This window comes from Berghia stephanieae, chromosome 5 (assembly GCF_034508935.2).
Source record: "Berghia stephanieae isolate SIO BIC M18660-M18661 chromosome 5, UCSD_Bste_1.3, whole genome shotgun sequence".
Classification (NCBI taxonomy): domain Eukaryota; kingdom Metazoa; phylum Mollusca; class Gastropoda; order Nudibranchia; family Aeolidiidae; genus Berghia; species Berghia stephanieae.
In genome coordinates, this window is record NC_088364.1 from 42777164 (window position 1) to 42797992 (window position 20829).

At 35.5% G+C, this 20829-nt stretch overlaps 1 protein-coding gene across 1 annotated transcript in view; it reads right to left on the minus strand.

Annotated features, from left to right (window-relative positions):
- LOC144972962 (uncharacterized) overlaps positions 1–20605 on the minus strand; it is a 120710-nt gene extending 100105 nt beyond the window's left edge. Inside the window, exons 1-2 of the mRNA XM_078914815.1 lie at positions 20353–20605; positions 1515–1654 (exon numbers count right to left, since the gene is read on the minus strand). The gene's annotated coding sequence lies outside the window, so the exon portion shown is untranslated. The remainder of the gene's footprint in view (positions 1–1514; positions 1655–20352) is intronic.
- Positions 20606–20829: the final 224 nt, after the last annotated feature.

Genomic DNA, 20829 nt, shown 5'->3' on the forward strand with positions numbered 1-20829 from the left:
AGAGAGAGAGAGAGAGAGACTGGGTCAACTCCGGGTAACAAAGGCGTATTGAAAATGTTGGCCAAAATAACTCGTCCTTCAGGTATCGATCGCTCTCACCTTGGAAAAAACTAAACTCTCAAACCTGGGACTTCAAGGTCTCAGGTTTGACCGTTTTTGCCAAGACGAGGGTCAGTTTAATCGATCGATATTTAAAGGACAACACCTCTGGCCAAGATTTTTAATGCATTTTTTTCCAGAGCGTAGCAGGATAGTCAGGATAATATCAGCTCTATGTGTATATATAGAATGAAATTGACGTCACTCCGGTCTTTGTTATTGCTTTTTGCCATACACATTTATGAGTAATACTCACTGAACGGTATTAACCAGACTATAAAAGTTCATGGTTACACATCATTTTGTGTGTTGGTCCGTTATACTTCCGGGTGGCAACGTTGTGAACTTCTTAGCCAAGCGCATACTATCTATAAGTATGTGTTCTATGTTTATTGTTTGCTGGCTGAGTAAGCAAATCCGATCGCGTTGTATTTTTTTTTGCTACTAATTGGAGCTTTTTCTACATCTTTGTTTATATTATAGTCAGAATTTTTACCATTGCAGACGAGATGATATCCAGTCCGTCTCGATTATATACAACCCGTTCCCCCTCCTAAAACAAAGGAAGGAGGAGAGGAGACGATAATGAGGAGGAAGATTTGTAGCGAATGGTGGTAATAATAGTGGTAGAAATAGAAGTAGCAGTCGTAGTAGTTGTAGTAGTAATAGTAGTAGTAGTAGTAGTAGTAGTAGTAAGAGTAGTAGTAGTAATAGTAGTAGTAGTTGTTGTTGTTGTGGTAGTAGTAGTAGTAACTGTAGTAGTAGTAGTAGCAGCAGCAGCAGCAGCGGCAGTAGTAGTAGTAGTAGTAGTAGTAGTAGTAGTAGTAGTAGTAGTAGTAGTAGTAGTAGTAGTAGTAGTAGTAGTAGTAGTAGTAGTAGTAGAAATATAGTAGTAGCTGTAGTAGTAGCAATAGACGTAGTAGTAGTAATAGTAGTAGTAGTAGTAGTAGTAGTAGTAGTAGTAGTAGTAGTAGTAGTAGTAGTAGTAGTAGTAGTAGTAATAGTAGTAGTAGCAATAGTAGTAGTAGCTGTAGTAGTAACAATAGTCGTCGTAGTAGTAGTAGTAGTAGTAGTAATAGTAGTAGTAGTAGTAGTAGTAGTAGTAGTAGTAGTAGTAGTAGTAGTAGTAGTAACAGTAGTAGTAGTAGTAGTAGCAGTAGTAGTAGTAGTAGTAGTAGTAGTAGTAGTAGTAGCGGTAATAGCAGCAGTAGTTGTACTAGCAGTAGTAGTGGTAGTAGCACCAGCAGCAGTAATAGTAGTTGTAGTAGTAGTAGTAGTAGTAGAAGTAGTAGTAGTAGTAGTAGTAGTAGTAGTAGTAGTAGTAGTAGTAGTAGTAGTAGTAGTGGTAGTAGTAGAGATAATAATAATAGAAGTAGCAGAACAAATAAAATTCTATTAATTATTTCATATCTTACCCTTGTCGAACGAGTAAATCCTTGGGTGTTTGTAGTCTAAGATAGTTTCCACTCCAAACTGGTATCCTAATCCTGGTGGGATAGGGACACTCTCTCTACTCCTGGCAGGATGAAGATTGGTATACTTTGGCATCAGCGATCTGTATCATTGTATTAGAATGCATAATAAGAATACAAAAGAGAGCAAAGCACGGATGCATTAATTTGATTACAGAATATATCTCTCACGTAGTGACTGGCACTGATTCAGTTTATAACAGTCTCAGGTAATTGTATATTCTAGCAGCAGTATATTAAAATGTGTGTTGGCCTGTCGTAAATAAAGATAGGTGGTACATGTAACATTATCACTTTTTGCAAAAGCATATTGGTGTAAGCATAATATAGACTGTCAATTGTCTTGGGTTGCCAATTCAGGAGGCAAAAATTTACTGAACTTTTACGCAAACACTAAGACCGATGCCATTCTGAGAGCTGAACTCCAGTAAACAGGCAATATGTACTTACTTTTTCCGTTTAGCAGGTGATTTGAAAATATACTGAGGATTTATAATAAACTGAATTCCGTAAATATACGGAAAATTGGCAACCTTGCATTGTCAATGGAGAAACAAATCGGCAAGATGGAACACATCATTAATCTTAAAAACTAAGAAAAAATAGCCTACAGGTTAGAATCGAACACAACATTTCGGGTTTATGTTACAAAGCAATTATCGACCATTCCGTTCTAAATTTACATCCAAGATTTAATTCATCCCCACAAACCCAGTCCAACAGTTTACAGACCCAGTGATTCGAACCTTATTTTTGTCCCCCTTTTAAATTTGAAAACCTATGGGACCAGAGCATTCTCCAAGTTAGGCTCGTCTTGCCAGTAGATTTTTGACCAATCAAATCATGGAATTTGTGACACACCTCATGTGTGCTCGGACAGACATGGTTGGTTGTTTATAAACAATAAAGTGAATGAATTCGACCTTTTTCTGATCATTGTTAAAGTTTTTATACCACCGAATGGGTCACACGATTTTCTCGATCATATAAAAAAACGTTTAAGTTTACACACAGATTTCTGATTTGGTTTTATTCATCAAGCGGTAGAACAGTGGGTATTTTACTTATACACATACCAGCGATTGTAAAACCTATGTAGTTTGCTTTGTTTACCAATCACTATCATTGTTTACATTATGACGACTGTCCGAGAGGCGTGGTTATCTAAGTGTCTACTCCCTCCCCCAATCTGTAAGATTTATCTGATGGCTTTGATGCATTCAAGAAACACCCCAAACACTCCATGTTGTGAATTATTACCAGTTAACGTAATTATCCGTTATTCATTCAAACTGCCATTTAATTGTGTGTTGTTGTGTTCATGCGTGCGTGTGCTTGAGATAGATACGAGTGAGCAGACCCGTGTGTGAGTTTAATTTCACTTTGTAGGCTTTCTGATATTGATCTATAAAAAGCGCTTTGAGGCTTGGGCATAATGCGCTATAGAAAAAACGAAATTGACGACACTCAGCTCTTTGTTATTGTTTTTAGTCAGCCTTTTTTGATGAGTACTTCTCGCTAAATTCTATTAACGTTAAAGGTTTCACAAAGTCTTGTGTGTTGTTGGTACGTTATAGATAGAATGCGCTTGGCCAAGGAGTTCACAACATTGCCATCCGGAAGTATAACGGACCAACACACAAACTCTGTGTAACCATGAACTTTTATAGTCTTGTTAATACAGTTTAGTGAGAACAACTCACAAACGCGGATGGCAAAAACAATAACAAAGGCCTGAGTGACGTCATCTGCATACTATCTATATCCAGTTGACGGATGTAGTGAGCATATTGGCTAAACGCATAACATTTATAAAAAATTCTTTACATATAGTTTTCTAATTATTCTATTGACCTTAGACCTACATTAATCTTTATTAATAATATCGTCTAGTTACTTCGTGTGATCGTGAGCTTTCTGCCTGCCACGACGATCGAGCACGTTTGTTTTTTTTCTCAATCAATGTGTGCTACCAGACGGTTGCTTGTTCGCTTTGCTGTATTGTATGTACAATAAACACATTGGCACTAAGGCTGGAAGGTCAGAGGTCTTTGATCTAGTCTGTCTATTAATCCCTCTGTATTGAAATGGTGATGGCAGTATGTAGTAAATGGAATGCCATCTGGTTTCGGTTAGCTGGCATAACGGTAAACCAACATTGTGTTGGGCCTGTACAGTAATCACACAGCAGGTAAACACACACACACACACACACACACACACAACACATACACATACATTCTCATAACAAACTAATACACAGTGTCGTAGATGCTTTCACGCATATAAACAAGCAAATATTTTTTTTAATGATTTATATATTATAAGATAAGATAAGATAAGATGTACTTTATTGATCCTTGTGTGGAAATTATAAGGACAAGTATAAATAATTCCAATTTATGAGGTTCACCATGTTCATTACAAATCATATTATATTCCCCCATCTGACTTTATGACACCAAATAACCGTTTCATGCTGTGCTACTCGCACGTTATGTTGTTACTGACATGTACCATAGCCTAATTATATTATATAATGCTCGGAATAACAACAGAGAATAATTGTTAACAACTCATTGTTTAATGAGGTTTGCGCACGCGCAATAAATCCTGTCACGTCTAATGAAACGAAAGATCCTGCATCCTACATTTAGAGTTATTTGACACGAATGAAATTTCAAGCCCCCTTCGCATTAGTTGAAAAGTAAGGTATTAATGCAACTCGGTTTGTTTTTTGATTTTTTTGGATCTTTTTTATTTATCGCAGTCGCGATTTTCGGCATGTTTCGGCCCATTAGTCGCACCTCTATTATGGCATTAAAAATAGACTGCAGGGAAATGAGAAATCGAGGAACAATACATGAGAATAATTAATCGAAAATACCACTCAATTGCATACTTCCTATATATATATATTGCTGTCATGTTCCTCTTTTATTTTTCTCTTCTTATTGTGTCAACATTTATTGGTGGGTTGAGAGATATTCTTTAAAATTATAGAGCTGTTTTACATGTGTGTGTGTGTGTGTGTGTGTGTGTGTGTGTGTGTGTGTTATAATATACATTGTGTCATTTAATTTGATGTTGTCTTTGTCAGTTTTTATGATACCTAGAGCGTTTCTCCTCCAAATCAAATACTTTCAGGTCCCTTACACACATCTAATATATGGTTCTATAATTGACATGTAGCTAGTTAATACCCTGTGTCAAATTGAAATGCGGTGTTACATACGGATGGAATAAATAACATAGTGACATTGAATGTAAGATTAAATTTAATATACGAAAAGACATAAAATGGACGTTTCGGGTTTCCCCTTTATTAACAAAACAGGATAAATGAAACACTACGAATCGTGTAGTGTTTCCTTCCTCCTGTTTTGTTGATAAAGGGGAAACCCGAAACGTCCATTTTATATGTTTTCGTATATTGAATTGAAGCTTACAATCAATTTCACATTGTTATTTATTTCTTCGAGCTTCGAGCAGCAACATTTACATGATATACGGATGGGAAAGGTGACATGGAAAGAAAAAAAAAAATCTAACAGTTTTGTAATGGATGAACTAAATGTAAAGAAGGAAGTACTCCCGGTGACTGTAAAGCACAGAAAGTTAGCGCACTATGAATGACCACATTAAACAACAGCAGTCTCCATAAGGCAATATTAGAAGGAAATGTTAATGGGAAAAGAGAGACAGGGGAGGGGGCAACGAAAGAGCCGGTTGGGAAACATATAAAAACGACTGGGAGTATGATGAAGGCTTAAAGACTGTGGCATCCAAACTCTATGAGAAGGAACCCCGGTGAGGTAATGTAAGCAATATTCTGTACGATTTCTTGAATGTACACACATGCTTAGGGTTAAACCGTCCAGTTTATGGATAGGGGACACACGCACTTAATTTTTTTTCTTATATTATGTTGGCATCAATATACACTTTACTAGATATCTATATCTTTACAATTATATAATCGGTACGTCCCTGCCCTTGAAATTTACACTATGTAATTATTCTTACAGCATATAATATTACTACACTATACCTAGTACACAATTTTATATTACCATATTTATTTACCTATAGATATATTATATTTTATGTATCATTGTCGGCAATTTATACGTCTGTACAAAAAATTCCTTTTTGGATGAATAAAGTACATTATTATTATTATTATTATTATTATTATTATTATTATTATTATTATTATTATTATTATTATTATTATTATTATTATTATTATTATTATTATTATTATTATTATTATTATCATTATTATTATTTATGAAATGTTGTCAATGGTAATGTACTCATCTAAGTTTGATTTCATTTCGGTGTGAATCCATTATTTTTCACGACGTTACATTGTGATGCAAATTAAATGGGGGTCCCGATGGCTCAGTTGGAAGAGCACTCGCTTCACAAGCAAATGGATAGAGATCGACCACGGATGAAGTCGAGAATTATTCTGCCCCCCCCCCACCCCCATCCCCCACCCCCGGTCCACCCAGCAGTGATTGGGTAGCTGGGTCTGTTAGATCTGGAGTAAAGTACTCTGTGATTGATTAGCGTCCCATCCAAAGGGTTGCAAGCTATTGCTACTGCCCGGTTCACAAGATAGAAACCGGGATTAACTCCGGCTCCATGAACCTAATGGGTCTGAAGGACGACTATAGATAGTATGCAGTTGACGTCACTCAGGTCTTTGTTATTACTTTTTGCCATCCGCGTTTATGAGTAATGCTCACTGAACTGTATTAACCGGACTATAAACGTTCATGGATACACACAGTTTTGTGTGTTGGTCCGTTATACTTCCGGATGGCAATGTAATGAGCTTCTTAGCCAAGCGCATACTATCTATAAATTAAAAATTATGGAGATATTATACATCTTTCAACATATTGCTATAAAGTCGTCAGAAACGGTTGAAAGTGTGAAAATGTAAGGCACCTTTTGCCACGTTTTGTGGTTACTTTTCGACAACTAAAATGGCGACAAACGCAGATGCCAGAAATCCTGTTCCTGAATTGGAATAAATAATTGTACTCGTTAAAAGATAATTAATAGCAAGACGAGAAATGTGAAAGATTTCTGAAAGCAATCTAGCTTTTTGTTTGTTTATTGTAAATGATGTTGATTTTTTGTTTCGATTTTTTAGCAATTGTCAATTGGGTTTAATCAGCCGGTTGATATAAAGAGAAAAAAACAACAACTCGAAAACATCTTCCTCCTCTCGCTACCTGAGTACACATATGTCTCATTCAATTTATCTAATTACGCCTTCTGTCTATATACACAACCCTTACACCTGCAAAGATCACCAAACAATTGCTATAAACAAACCTGACCGAAGCCAAAACAATCCGGCGTTCCACCCTTTGAAGGCGGTATTGGGTTTTACTCCAAAACGATATCATGGCTTACATTTTTCACCTAGATAGCACTAGGTCATTCTGTGCGGCTATGTGTTTTTGTGGTGTGACACTCGCTTTCGGATCGGAAGGTCCTGGGTTCGAGCCTCGTTCGGGGCATAGTTGAGTCCTTGGAAATGGCTCTTTGCTCACGTTCTCTCACATGTACTCAGCTGTAAAATTAGTACCTGGCCGTTCGGCGTTGTCTCTATCGGAATATATTGTTATAATATCGCCAAACATGCGTCATGTCTCGTTCTACATGTTACGCGTGGCTGTTGGTCAGGGGCCCTTTGTAAAGCGCTTTCAGCACGTTTAGTGGATATTGCGCTAAATAAATGCCCAAGTTTTTAAAACGCGTTTAGTTCTAAGTGCAATGCGAAGCGTTTTGATTCTTCTCTTAGTAAAAATGGTTGGGTCTGGTCAAAGTTATGGAAAATGTCAGAAGGTGATTGGTGATTATAATGTGCTGGATTTTTAAAAAAATTCTTACTATTAATGCAGCATAAAAATGGTTGCTTTGGTTGCTCTGTAGTTCGTGTAAAAGATGAATGTATCAACCTGCTCTCATTTTATCACGGAACTCCCTATTTACCACAAATATTAGATACCATAGAAGACGTTATTTTAGTGGAAGAAAATAACCTCACTTTTGTATGTGTGTGTGTGTGTGTGTGTGTGTGTGTGTGTGTGTCAAGCGACCTGGGCATAACTTTTTCTAAACCCGACTCGCTGATAACTTCGGCTAACGAATAATGTACAAATCTAAATTTGGTATAATTTAAAAAAGGGCAATTTTATGCTTTATTTTATATTTAATATCAAAAATTGGCATGAAGGGTAGCAAAATGAAGTTTATAATTTTACAGTTGCAAAAATACAAAATCCTCATTCTAGTATAAATTTTAAACCAAGTCTTCCAGAAAGAGAAACATTTTGCACAAAGGCTGCATGTCGGCCGCGGTATCATCATTAAAAAAAAGCTCCCTTCAATCAACTTGAGATATTAAGGGCGATCAGAAAGTTTTACCTTTGGCTAGAGCATGGAACAGCACACGAATAATTGCTACTTTTAAATAGAATGAAGTTCACGCTGACCACATTAATTGATGCTATGGGTTTAGGTAAAATACTCACATCCACCAGCCACATAACACGTATCAACACATACACTTATGGGTAACCTTTAAACGTTTATAGTCTGATTGATAGCATAATTTAGTAAGAATTAATCAGCCATCGGGCTGTATAAAAACAATATTGTTCGGCAACATGCGCTCTAAAATACAGTGTCAAGTGTTTATAACTACAACAAATTTTCTTTAAATTTTGTGATGTGCAAAAGAAATCAGAAAGATAAAATTGTTGACTGCATCGTAACGAATGTGACGATTTTCCGATGGTTGGTAAGGAGTGGGTTAAGGAGAATGAACAACTTTTGTGGACGCAAATATTTTGTGTAATGTTCAAATGGTTTTTACCTTTCATCTTTCAAATCAACATCCATGCTTTTAAACTGTTTCATAAATTAAATTATATGATAAATCCTTTTGGTTTTAAACTCGAAAGTCCGATCATTTTCATAACAATTAGCGAGCAAAAAGCGAACAATTCTAAGTTATAGAAAAATGAATTTATTCTCACTAAACAAAAATATGGATTATCAAGACATACTTTCCTCCATGACTATAAGAATACTTTATGAATGTTGTGAGAGGAAACAAACAAATCTAAATATAATACTTATTATTTAGATTGTCTCTTGTTCTATATAGATAAATAAATACGTAACAAATACGAAATTAACGATTTACTTATTTGCAAGTCTGATAGACAAAATCATTTTGGACTCACTGTTGTAATGGGAGATCTCTCAAACCAACACAAGATAATGTCCATTACACAAGTGTAAAAAGAACTCCATAAATGCGTTAGGCTATTAGACCTGGCAGATATGGGTACGAATGTGATTAACAATCAGCAATTACACTGTGGATTTACAGGACCTCACTGAGATCAATGTCTTTCAAAATTATTTATTTCTGTAAGACGTTGTAGGCTACAAATCATATTTCAATGGGAGCAATTTATATACCAGTTTTCATCTAATCGAGTCATCGTTCACATGATGTGTTGCTTCCGAAATTGGAGATTTATTGATAAATGTAAAAAATGGGATTTGTTTATGAAAGTTGTAAACATACCCATCGGCCAAGGTGAACAAAATGACCTATTGTGTTGTTGGATATTTCGAAAACTGTGAACACATTTTATTATGTAGGTCATTTTGAGCACTTTTATGCAATGTGACCAATGACTCAAAGACATGGAATAATATCCTACATTGATCATCCCTATTTCATCTCATGATAGAAACAGTGAAATTATAAATTCTGGCGAAAAAAATGATGTGTAACAGACAACTTGTACTGTATTGGAGAGGTGGATCAACATAATCTGATAAGGGAATAACGAATAAAGCTAATTGAGCTTTCAAAACCTGTGAAGATGATAATATTATTTTGAATAATTATTATCTATTTTTATCATTCTATCCCCAGCACCATCGGATAGCATCAAGAGATCGCCAAGTACCAACACAAAACCCATCATCCAATCTCCTTCTCTTTCCTAAATCTAATTTGTATTCAAAAAGATATGAATTATTCATAACCATTCACGCCAGCCACCCTTAAATCTCAATGACAATTCAATTAGAAGCCTCTAGAGTGGTTACAAAGCTAGATAATCGCTGGGCGACAAATGGACGCCAGACCGGAAAACAAGGCTGGGCGGAACAACATCCGGTACAACATTTTTCATGAAGAAAAACTAAATGATGCCAAACAATTTTTAAAACCCGAAACTTCTTGAAGCCTCAGATTTTTGACAAATTTTTGAGAAATTGGGAGGCCATCTAAATCTGTTGATATATATCTATATTCAAAAATGAGTTTTTATATAGCGCAATATCCACTAAACGTGCTCAAAGCGCTTTACAAAGGGTCCCTGACCAACAGTAACACGGAGCATATACAACAAGACATGGCGCGTGTTAGGCGATATTACAATATTTTCTGACAAAGACAACGCTATTAACGACCAGGTACTCATTTTACACACGGGTACGGTGAGAGAATGTGACTAAAGAACCTTTTCCAAGAACGAACTCAACTATGCGCCGAGCCAGACTCGAACCCAGGACCTTCCGATCCAAAAGCGAGTGTCCTACCACAAGACCACATAGACGAGCGACAATATTACAGTAACATTTTTAAAAATTAGAATGAAAAAGAAAATGTTTTAAAGTTAAATCAATTTGTCATTTTACATGTCGACGGCATCTTCCATTGCAGCATGGAGGGTCCCCGTTTATTTATTATTCAATTGAAGAAATCACCATGTGCCAATACGAACCATAACAATTTTCTAAAGGTAATAATAACGACAATGTTGCTGCGTGAAGCTCGTAGAAATAAATGACAATAGGAAATTGAATGGAATTGAATTTAATCAACGAATACAGATAATGTGAACGTTTTGGGTTTCCCCTTCATGAATTCGTCGTATTTTTTTCGATATAGGGGAAACCCGAAACGTCCACATTATCTATCTTCGTTTATTAAAATGAAATTTCTATTCCATCTCCTATTGTTATCTTTTAAAGGTAATATAACCGATATTCTCCAAATTATTTCCTTTCCAGTCCAATTTTTACCTCGCTGTTTTAAGCCCTTAATAAATAGCCCACCACTCCACCACTTCCATTGTCTAAGGCGATTACAATTTCAATTTTCTGTTCTTAACATTCAGAAACCTTTTCAAGCATACAATTAGAATCTCATTTTCGGTTCCAGCCGACGACTTTTTCATTGTTAGGACTTCATAAAATCGGATTTAAATTCTATATCATCCATTCTGATCCATTCTAATATCGACAATTAAATAAAGTATATATTTTTTTCTAGAAAAGAAGTAAGCCAGTGCCTTGGAGTTGTTCTTTCCTCATAATTGTCGCCCCTACGATGGGCAGACCTGCGATACTCTAACAAACAAAAAAACTAAACCAAAAAAACCCAAAACAAAACCCTAGAAAATATAAATCCCCCCCCCCCCAAAAAAAAAAAAAAACAAAACAAAAAAAAACCAAAAAAAAACAAACCAAAACAATACAAAACAAAAACACAAAAAAACACCAACAACAGAACAACATGTTTTAAAAAAATAGACCAGAAAACTTCGTCCTTCAAAAATCGATCGATTAAAATAACCCTCACATCCGGGGGAATAAATGAGATATTGTGATGCGCATTGAGCATGGTTAATCCGTGGTTCATATTTATTTACTTTTATTTTATTTCAATAGATGAAGAAATCTTACAAGGTTTATACTCGAATGACTTGTTTGAGTTTTGTTTCATTTTTTGTTTTTTTGTTCGCACCAATGGGGACTTGGACTGATAGCCTATATATATATCAGGATCATGGAAGAAGATCAAATTCTAGTTCATACGTTTATTTAGGTATTTTCTGGCCAATAACCATACGTTTTCTCTGAACAAACGACGACGACGACGACGACGATGGTGATGATGATGATGATGATGATGATGATGATGATGATGATGATGATGATGATGATGATAATTATAATAATAATGATCATAGATGCGGTAATAGCAATAAACATATCTAAACATATTTCCTTCGCAACTTCCAAACACAATATTCAATTATTTCTAGAACTGAAAAGCTTAAAACTATTGACCAATTCATCTATGGTGACATGTGTATAGATAGTATGCGCTTGGCTAAGAAGCTCATAACATTGCCATCCGGAAGTATAACGGACCAACACACAAAACTGTGTGTATCCATGAACGTTTATAGTCAGGTTAATACAGTTCAGTGAGCATTACTCATAAACGTGGATGGCAAAAAACAATAACAAAGACCTGAGTGACGTCATCTTCGAACTATCTATAGTCACATAGTTTTGTGTGTTGATCCGTTATATTTCCGGATGACAATATTGTGAGTTTCTTAGCCAAGCGCACACGATCGATAAACGATCACTGTTCTTCATAATTTTGTGTATTGGTACGTTATATCCTGCTGGCAGATGTACTTTACCTTTAACTCATAATATCAAGACAATGCCAAAACCATAACAAAACGATATTTCGGTATAACTATTGCTCAGTGCTTGTCATTGTACAACAAACAAACAAACACACAAACACACACACACACAAAACACACACACGCATACACACTCACACATACACACACACACATAAACCAGTCAAGTCCCTTTAATCTGATATTATCTGGCCATGTTTGATAGCCAAATGTATGACTTCCTCTAAATGTTTAATTTAATATACATCAATATAGTTAAACATCAAAATCATATGAAGTCAAGCTTAAAAAAAACAACAAAAAAACAAAAAACAAACAAAAAACAAAAAACAAACAAAAACAAAACAAAACAAAACAAACAAAAATTCAAAACAACAAAAAAACAAATAAAAACCACAACCCCCCCCCCCCCCCAAAACAACAAACAAACAAAAAAAAAAAAAACCCCAAACAAAAATCAACAAAAAAAAAACAAAAAAAAACAAAAAAAAAAAAAAACAACAAACACACAAAAAACCAACCCAAAAACAAATTTAAAAAAAAAACAAAAAAAAAAAAAAAAAAAAAAAAAAAAAAAAAAAAAAAAAACCAACCCCAAAACAAACACATAAATAAAACCCAACACATTTATGATCAGAAAAACCATTTGTGTGTTAGTTACGACTATCTACTTTTTTGGCCAGACGTGCTGACGCCTTTGTGAGATAAAAAAAAATTAATGGCATTTACGGAATGATCAAATCATAGTATATAAATTAAGTTGACGCCGTCATCTAATTTAATGTGTATCTATATCTGCAAATGCGTTTGTCTCGTTGCCAAATAAGCGTAGCTGAGGCTATAAATCGCTTAACAATGATCCAATTGGACTATTTTAGTCCGCAAGTACATTAAATAAAAGGCTAGCACTATTCAGTATCTGATACTGAATAGTGGGTTTGCACTATAATACGGTGTTTTTTTTTTTCCGAAACCTGACAAAGTTATGGGAAGAGTGCAGCTGTGGGAGTGAATATGAGACTCAGAGAAGTGTACACCAGTGGGGAGTGAACCTGGGACTAGGTTTCGGCGGGTTTCGTAATAAAAAGCAATTACTTTTTTACGAAACCCGACGACACCTGGCAATATCCGACAAAGTTATGAGAGGTAGGCAGCAGCGTGTGTGTGTGTGTGCTGTGTGTGTGGTGGGGGGGGGGGGGGGGGGGGGGGGGGGGAGGGGATAAACCTGAGATTCAGGGAAGTGTACACCAGTGGGGAGTGAACCTTGGACTCTGGGTTTTGTAAAAAAGCAATAACAAAATAGGGGGGGGGGGGGGGGGGGATTACTTTTTTACGAAACCCGACAATATGCGGCAAAATTGTGGAAAGTAGGCAAAGCGTGGGAAGTGAACCTGAGACTCAGTGAAGTGTACACCAGTGGGGAGTGAACCTGAGACTATGGTTTTCGGCGGGATTCAGCTAGTTTCATAAAGAAGCAATTACTTTTTTACGAAACCCGACTAAACCTGGCAATATCCGACAAACTTATTGAAGTAGGCAACAGTGGGAGTGATCCTGAGAATCAGGGAAGTGTACACTTGTGGGAATTGAACCTGGGACTCTGGATTTTGTAAAAAAGCAATACCAAGGGGGGGGAATTACTTTTTACGAAACCCGTCAAAAGCCGACAAAGTTATGGGAAGCAGGCAGGAGTGGGGAGTGAATCTGGGATTTGGACACCGATGAGGATTGAACCTGGGACTGCGAGAGGCTGATACCAGTGGACAGTGAGCTCAGAATGTACTTTTTTTCCGAAACCTACCGAAATTGTCAAAAGTTATGGGAAGTGGGCACCATTGGGCAATGAACCGGGACTCAGGGAAGTGCACACCGGTTGGGAGTGAACCTGGGACTGTGAAAAGAGGAAATCAATGGAAATGAACCTGGGACTATGGAAGATGGATACCAGTGGGAAATGAAGCCGAACTATGGGAGTTGGGTACCAGACGAGAATGAAGCAATTACTTTTTTACGAAACCCGCCAAAACCCGCCGAAAAACCAGTCTCGGGTTCACTTTCTTTCCATAACTTTGTCGGATATTGGCGGGTTTCGTAAAAAAGTAATTGCTTTTTTAAAAAACGAAACCCAGTCCCAGGTTCACTCCCCAATGGTGTACACTTCCCTGAGTCCCAGGTTCACTCCCCACTGCTGCCTACTTCCCATAACTTTGTCGGGTTTCGGCGTGTTTTGGCAGGTTTCGTAAAAAAAGAAACATCCATAAAAATACCACGTGTATTCAGTAAATAGATGTCAATTGTAGTCTAATATTCAGTATCTATTTAAATTATTATTATTATTATTGTTATTGTTATTATTATTATTATGATTATTATTATTATTATTATTATTATTATTATTATTATTATTATTATTATTATCATCATTATCATTATCATTATCATTATTATTATTATTATTATTATTATTATTATATTATTATTATTATTATTATTATTATTATTGTCATGTAAATTTCAATATAATACGGCAAGTAATTCTCGGAAGTACATCGCTCAATTAAAAATGAATTTATAATGAATCGGGTTTGTCTTAGATGACAAAACAAACAAACAAACAACAACAACAAGGAGAACAACAACAACAGAAAAAAGCAAGATTTTAAAAAGTAATAAACAATAGAAGAGCACAATAATGAAAAACAACAACGCGATGATAACACATAAAAGATAATCGTAATAAATCGATAACTGATTAAATTACTCCAACTACTTGATTAAAAAAAAAGCATAACCATAATCATAATAATGACGATGATGACGATTACAACAACAACGATAATAATAATAGTAAGTAAGTAATAATAATAATAATAATAATAATAATAATAATAATAATAATAATAATAATAATAATAATAATAATAATAATAATAATAATAATAATAATAAAAGAACAATAGTATATTATCAACATTAAAGTATATTTCAAGCAAATAAAATTATTAAAACAAAAGTTTAAAAAATATAAATAGACAGAAGGAATTATAAAAAAATATTGGGAAAAAAAAAAAAAGTTACCCTTACCGGGATTTGAACTCTCGAACCTTAAGCTCAGAGTCAAACAGCTTATATCCACCATGCCATGGTGTCACTGAACTTTTAGAGACATTTAATCATGTCTATTCAGACATTAAAAAATGTATTTGACTGCCTCTCTTATTTTGATATTTTGAACTATGTTAATTGCACGATAGCAGAAATTTTAAAATTTCGATCAAAATATTTTTACAACTTTGAATCGGGCTGTCCGTTACTGCACGTGTTCAATCTGGAAGTAGGTCAGCAGTTCAACCGAGATTGTCGCACTTTTCACTCTCTCTATAAAAAAGAGTTCCTTATGGATACTGAATAGTGGCAAAGCACTATTCAGTATCTGATACTGAATAACCACTTCCTAAATAAAATTGAGAGTTTTTATATAGAGCAATATCCACTCGAAGTTTCAAAGCGCTTAACAATGGGACCCAGGCCAACAGCAACACACATGTTAGGCGACATTACATTTTTTTAGAACAGAACAACGCTGTTGACGGCTTGGTACTCATTGTACACCTGACTACGGTGAGAGAATGTGAGTAAAGAGCCTTTTCCAAGGACTCAACTCTTCGCAGAGCAGGGTCGAACCCAGGACCTTCCAATCCAAAAGCGAGTGTTATACCACTAGACCACATAGCAGCACGTGTCAATAAATGTCCGACCAACGAATTCTGAATGTTCGATTGTATAGAAACCAATAACTATAAACTAAAATGACTTTATACGACAAAATCTGCCCCTAAAATTGTGATAAACATTAGTCATCAAATAGCAGTTTTAGACGCTGGTCAATAGGATTCAATAGTCTGAAGTCACGTCCGACCAGCAACCAGCAGCTTGGTTCTAATCAAAGAAAATAGGTACTTTTTATTCTTCATGCTGGCTAGAACTTCTTCACATGTCATGTGATCAGAATGTATAAAAGTCAAAACATGATCATATTTATAATGTTGTTCTCCTCTGGATAAACTTTTATGCTCGTCGGAGAAGTATTTCAAAAGGGCGTCCGCCATTGTTCCGATAATTTAGAACCAATTACTCCTTTGAACCCTATTAAACAATAAAAACAATGATTAAAAACAGCAATTGGGTTCAGTAGTCTGATGTCACGCCGCCCGGCAACGGCGGCCATCTTGGTTCTAAACAAAGAAAATCATTACTTTTTATTCTTCGTGCTGGCTAGAACTTTTCATATGCCTTGTGATCAGAATGTGTAAAAGTCAAAACATTATCAAATTTATGTTTTTTTTCCCCTCTGGATACGCTTTTATGCTCGCCGGAGAAATATTCATACGGGCGTCCGCCATTGTTCCAATAGTTTAGAGCCAGTGTTACTAAGTTACCATGCGTCATTAGGAAGGAAGTGACGTTACGACTGTTGAAGAGTATTGGAACGCGATTTTAAAGACAAGATACACACCTATGTTGTCCAGTAGGTTGTAGTGATAACGTTGTGCTACTTCTATTACTTGTTACATGAATCGTTTGAAATTCACATAAATTGGTCTACACCGATGCACTTATTTACAGGTCTGACGACCCAATTTCTTATGGGCTCATTGTTGTAATGGAAATCTTTTTTAAAAATGACGTAAAATATTGTCCAATACAACAATGTTAAACTAGGCCCACAAGTGGGTTCGGATGCCAGACTTACAAATATGTACACATTAGTCTACACGCAAAGTATTATCTATGGCTCTGGTACCACATGGTTTTCTTCTTCTTCTTCTTCTTCTTCTTCTTCTTCTTCTTCTTCTTCTTCTTCTTCTTCTTCTTCTTCTTCTTCTTCTTCTTCTTCTTCTTCTTCTTATTATTATTATTATTATTATTATTACTATTAATATTATCATTATTATTATTATTATTATTATTATTATTATTATTATTATTATTATTATTATTATTATTATTATTATTATTATTATTATTATTATTATATTATTATTATTATTATTATTATACTACTACTATTATTGTACGTATTGATGGTATTACGACTGTTGTATTTTTTTTTTTTGGTCGTTATTGATGGTATCAGTTTATTTTTTGGTTCCATTTACCATTTTTTCCACTTTCATGAATGTTGTCATCAAATTGTGTGATTTATTGGCGAAAGCCTAAGATTGAATAAACTTGAATAAATTTGGTATTAACACACGTCAATATTAGATGATTCCTTATCTAAATAACAATTTTAGATACTGAAAGATTTTAGCATGTTTATTATCTTTAGTCTTGAATCAATCGTAAAACCGTGAGTCGGTTATTCTTACGAATGTTCACGAATGGCTGTCTGTACCATGTGACCAATTAAACTAGTTTTTAGAATTAAGTTGTGACTTCGGTATTTTGATTTTTTATACCACCTGATGAATTTTGATTTTTTAAATATGTAATTTAAAGACCTAATATTATTCATCAACTTTTGTTTTCACATAAGATATTATTCCTCCATACTTGGCTAAATTATGTGTGTTATATTGTCCAATACACTGTCAGATTTCTCTCATCCTTATTTGGCAACGAGTTATATATTATAGAAGGAATGATTTTTACGTCACTCAACTCTGTTACTATTTTTATTCAGCGATTTTTATGAGTAGTTCTCACTAAATTAATTGTATTAATAAGACTTTAACCGTTTAAGGTTACTCAGTTTTGTCTGTTGCTGCGTTATATCTGGCTAGCAGATGTTATGGGTTTTTATCTTAAAGGAACGCATAGCATCAATAGAAGGAACGAAATTGACGTCACTCAGATAGTAGTAGTAGTAGTAGTAGTAGTAGTAGTAGTAGTAGTAGTAGTAGTAGTAGTAGTAGTAGTAGGGCGAGGAAGAGTAGTGAAAGTAGTAGTAGTAGTAGTAGTAGTAGTAGTTGTAGTTGTATAGTAGTAGTAGTAGTAGTAGTAGTAGTAGTAGTAGTAGTAGTAGTAGTAGTAGTAGTAGTAGTAGTAGTAGTAGTAGTAATAGTAGTAGCAGTAGTAGTAGTAGTAGTAACGACAGAAATATTGGTAGTAGTAGTAGTAGTAGTAGTAGTAGTAGTAGTAGTAGTAGTAGTAGTAGTAGTAGTAGGGCGAGGAAGAGTAGTGAAAGTAGTAGTAGTAGTAGTAGTAGTAGTAGTAGTAGTAGTAGTAGTAGTAGTAGTAGTAGTTGTATAGTAGTTGTTGTAGTGTAATAGTAGTAAGTAGTAGTAGTAGTAGTAGTAGTATAGTAGTAGTAGTAGTAGTAGTAATAGTAGTAGCAGTAGTAGTAGTAGTAGTAGTAGTAGTAACGACAGAAATATTGGTAGTAGTAGTAGTAGTAGTAGTAGTAGTAGTAGTAGTAGTAGTAGTAACGACAGAAATATTGGTAGTAGTAGTAGAGGTAGTTCTGATAGTTCTTGCTGCTTAGATGGAGGGAAGGCTGAAAATAAATCATACGTATGAGTATCACTATTGTCATTGATTGGGCTCTCTATGGTTCCTGATATAATTGATACGTGTTTATTGTAGTTGTCCTCAAACCTTTTATTTCTACCCCCCCCCCCCCCTTCCGTACCTCTCTCTCTCTCTCTCTCTCTCTCTCTCTCTCTCTCTCTCTCTCTCTCTCTCTCTCTTTGTATGTGCTTACGTATGTTTGTGTGTGTGTTTACCAATCAAGATTCTGGTAACTTTCGATGGTTTTATCATTCAGAAAGCACAGGGAGCCAGAGGTTATACCGGTTTCTGTACAGTTAAATGCTTCATAGATATTACTTGTTACTCTTTAGATGGGGCCCTAGTTTATAGCAAAACACTTTCCGCTAGATCCAGGATAGCCAGTTACGCAATCATGGCTGGGTGGACAGAGAGGTCAATGAGAAAGAAATTAAGCCAAGAAACTTCGATTGCAACCGAGTCAATGTCTGAATAACACGCTTTAAAAAAATTGGTCAGACATATCGTCCTTCAAATATCGATCGATTAAAATGAACCTGATCTTGGCAAAACTATCGATCTTGGCAAAACTATCAACCCTGGGACTTCCTCTCAAATCTGAGAATGCTGGAGGTCCCATGTTTGATAATTTTTGCCAAGATGAGAGTCATTTTAATCGATCTATATTCGAGGACGAGTGTTCTGGTCAAAATTTTAAAACGTGTCATTTCAGAGTAGGCTACAGTAGAAAATAGGTCGTTTTGGTTCTGATATAAGAGTGCTCTACAAACTTAGCTAATGGGATGGGAGTGTTTATCCGCACGTAATTACGTGCATACCAAACAAGTTTTGCTATACGCACACAATCGCAGTGCAGTGGAAGTTCATGAAGGCTATAGCACTGGTGATTGAGCGTAATTTTATGCATTTTAGTGATGGAAAAAAAAATATGCATCAACATTACGCATATTTCTAGTTCTAAGTTTGAGTAAAACCTTCACATCACGTTCAACCAAAAATTGAAAGGAGGTTGTTGTAGGATTGGTGGTAGGATTGATGACCAGGAATTGGGCCAGTAGTATAATAAGTACTACTTCAAAGCCATTAGGCCAAATGGAGCCGAATTTATCCCGGTTTTTATTGCGTGAAACGGACAAAAAGCCATTGCTTGCTACTCTTTAGATCGGACGCAATACTACCGCAAAGTTCTTTTCGGTAGAGCTAATGGACCTAAACAATGCAGGGTGGACCGAGGGGGAAGGGGGGCAGAGAAAAATGAACCCCCAGTAAAAATAGGAAGGTCAACATTACATTTAAAAAAAACGAAATTGACGTCAATCAGCATTTTGTTATTGCTTTTACCCAGCAATTTTCATGAGTAGTTCTTACTATCTTATCTATCATTCGGACTATAAACGTTCATGTTTACACAAAGTTTTTGAGTGTTGGTACGGTATATCCGGCTGGCGGATGTTGTGATTTTTTTGGCTGAACGCATAGCACCAAAACAAAAAGTTCTATCCAAAATTCTATCCATAGCTTTCCTTGAACCGGTGATGATACTCTACAGTGTTGAAAAAAAGTAACATTATATAGATTAACACTTTGACTCATGAAGGGCCTCGTAGGGGTTAGGTAAACAAAGTATAAGCAAACCGGATAATCTAGCATAGATGAAAGTTTTAAAAAATAAAATAAAAAAAAAAAAAACGCTTTATAATTACCTCAACCAAAGGAAAGTTTGTACTCCAAAGAATAAAACAAGCAATTTATTCACTAGAAGTGGATTATTATGCGCCGGGGGCCAATGGATTGGAAAAACGTAACTTGAGAGAATGAGGTGAGCGAGTCCTCTGATTAACTCTACTGCTCACTCAACCAACACACGGGAAAATCCATACACACTCGACAAAATCGCTACACACCACAACAAAACTAAAACTGTCGGATCCTCACCACAAACTCGAATCGTTGCTCTCTCTCTCCCTCCCATCCTCTCGCGTTTTCTCTCTTCTTGGAGTCTCCACAAGAACGCACGTGGCAGAGTATTGTTCAATTCTTTAATAATTCATACATGTTAACTGTGAAGTCTATTTGAAATATCTGAAAACAGATAGTCTAGTTGTGTAGTAAACGGCGGGGTTACACACAAACACAGACAACGAGAAAATCAATATTAAGGAAAACGGTTGAAAATCCAC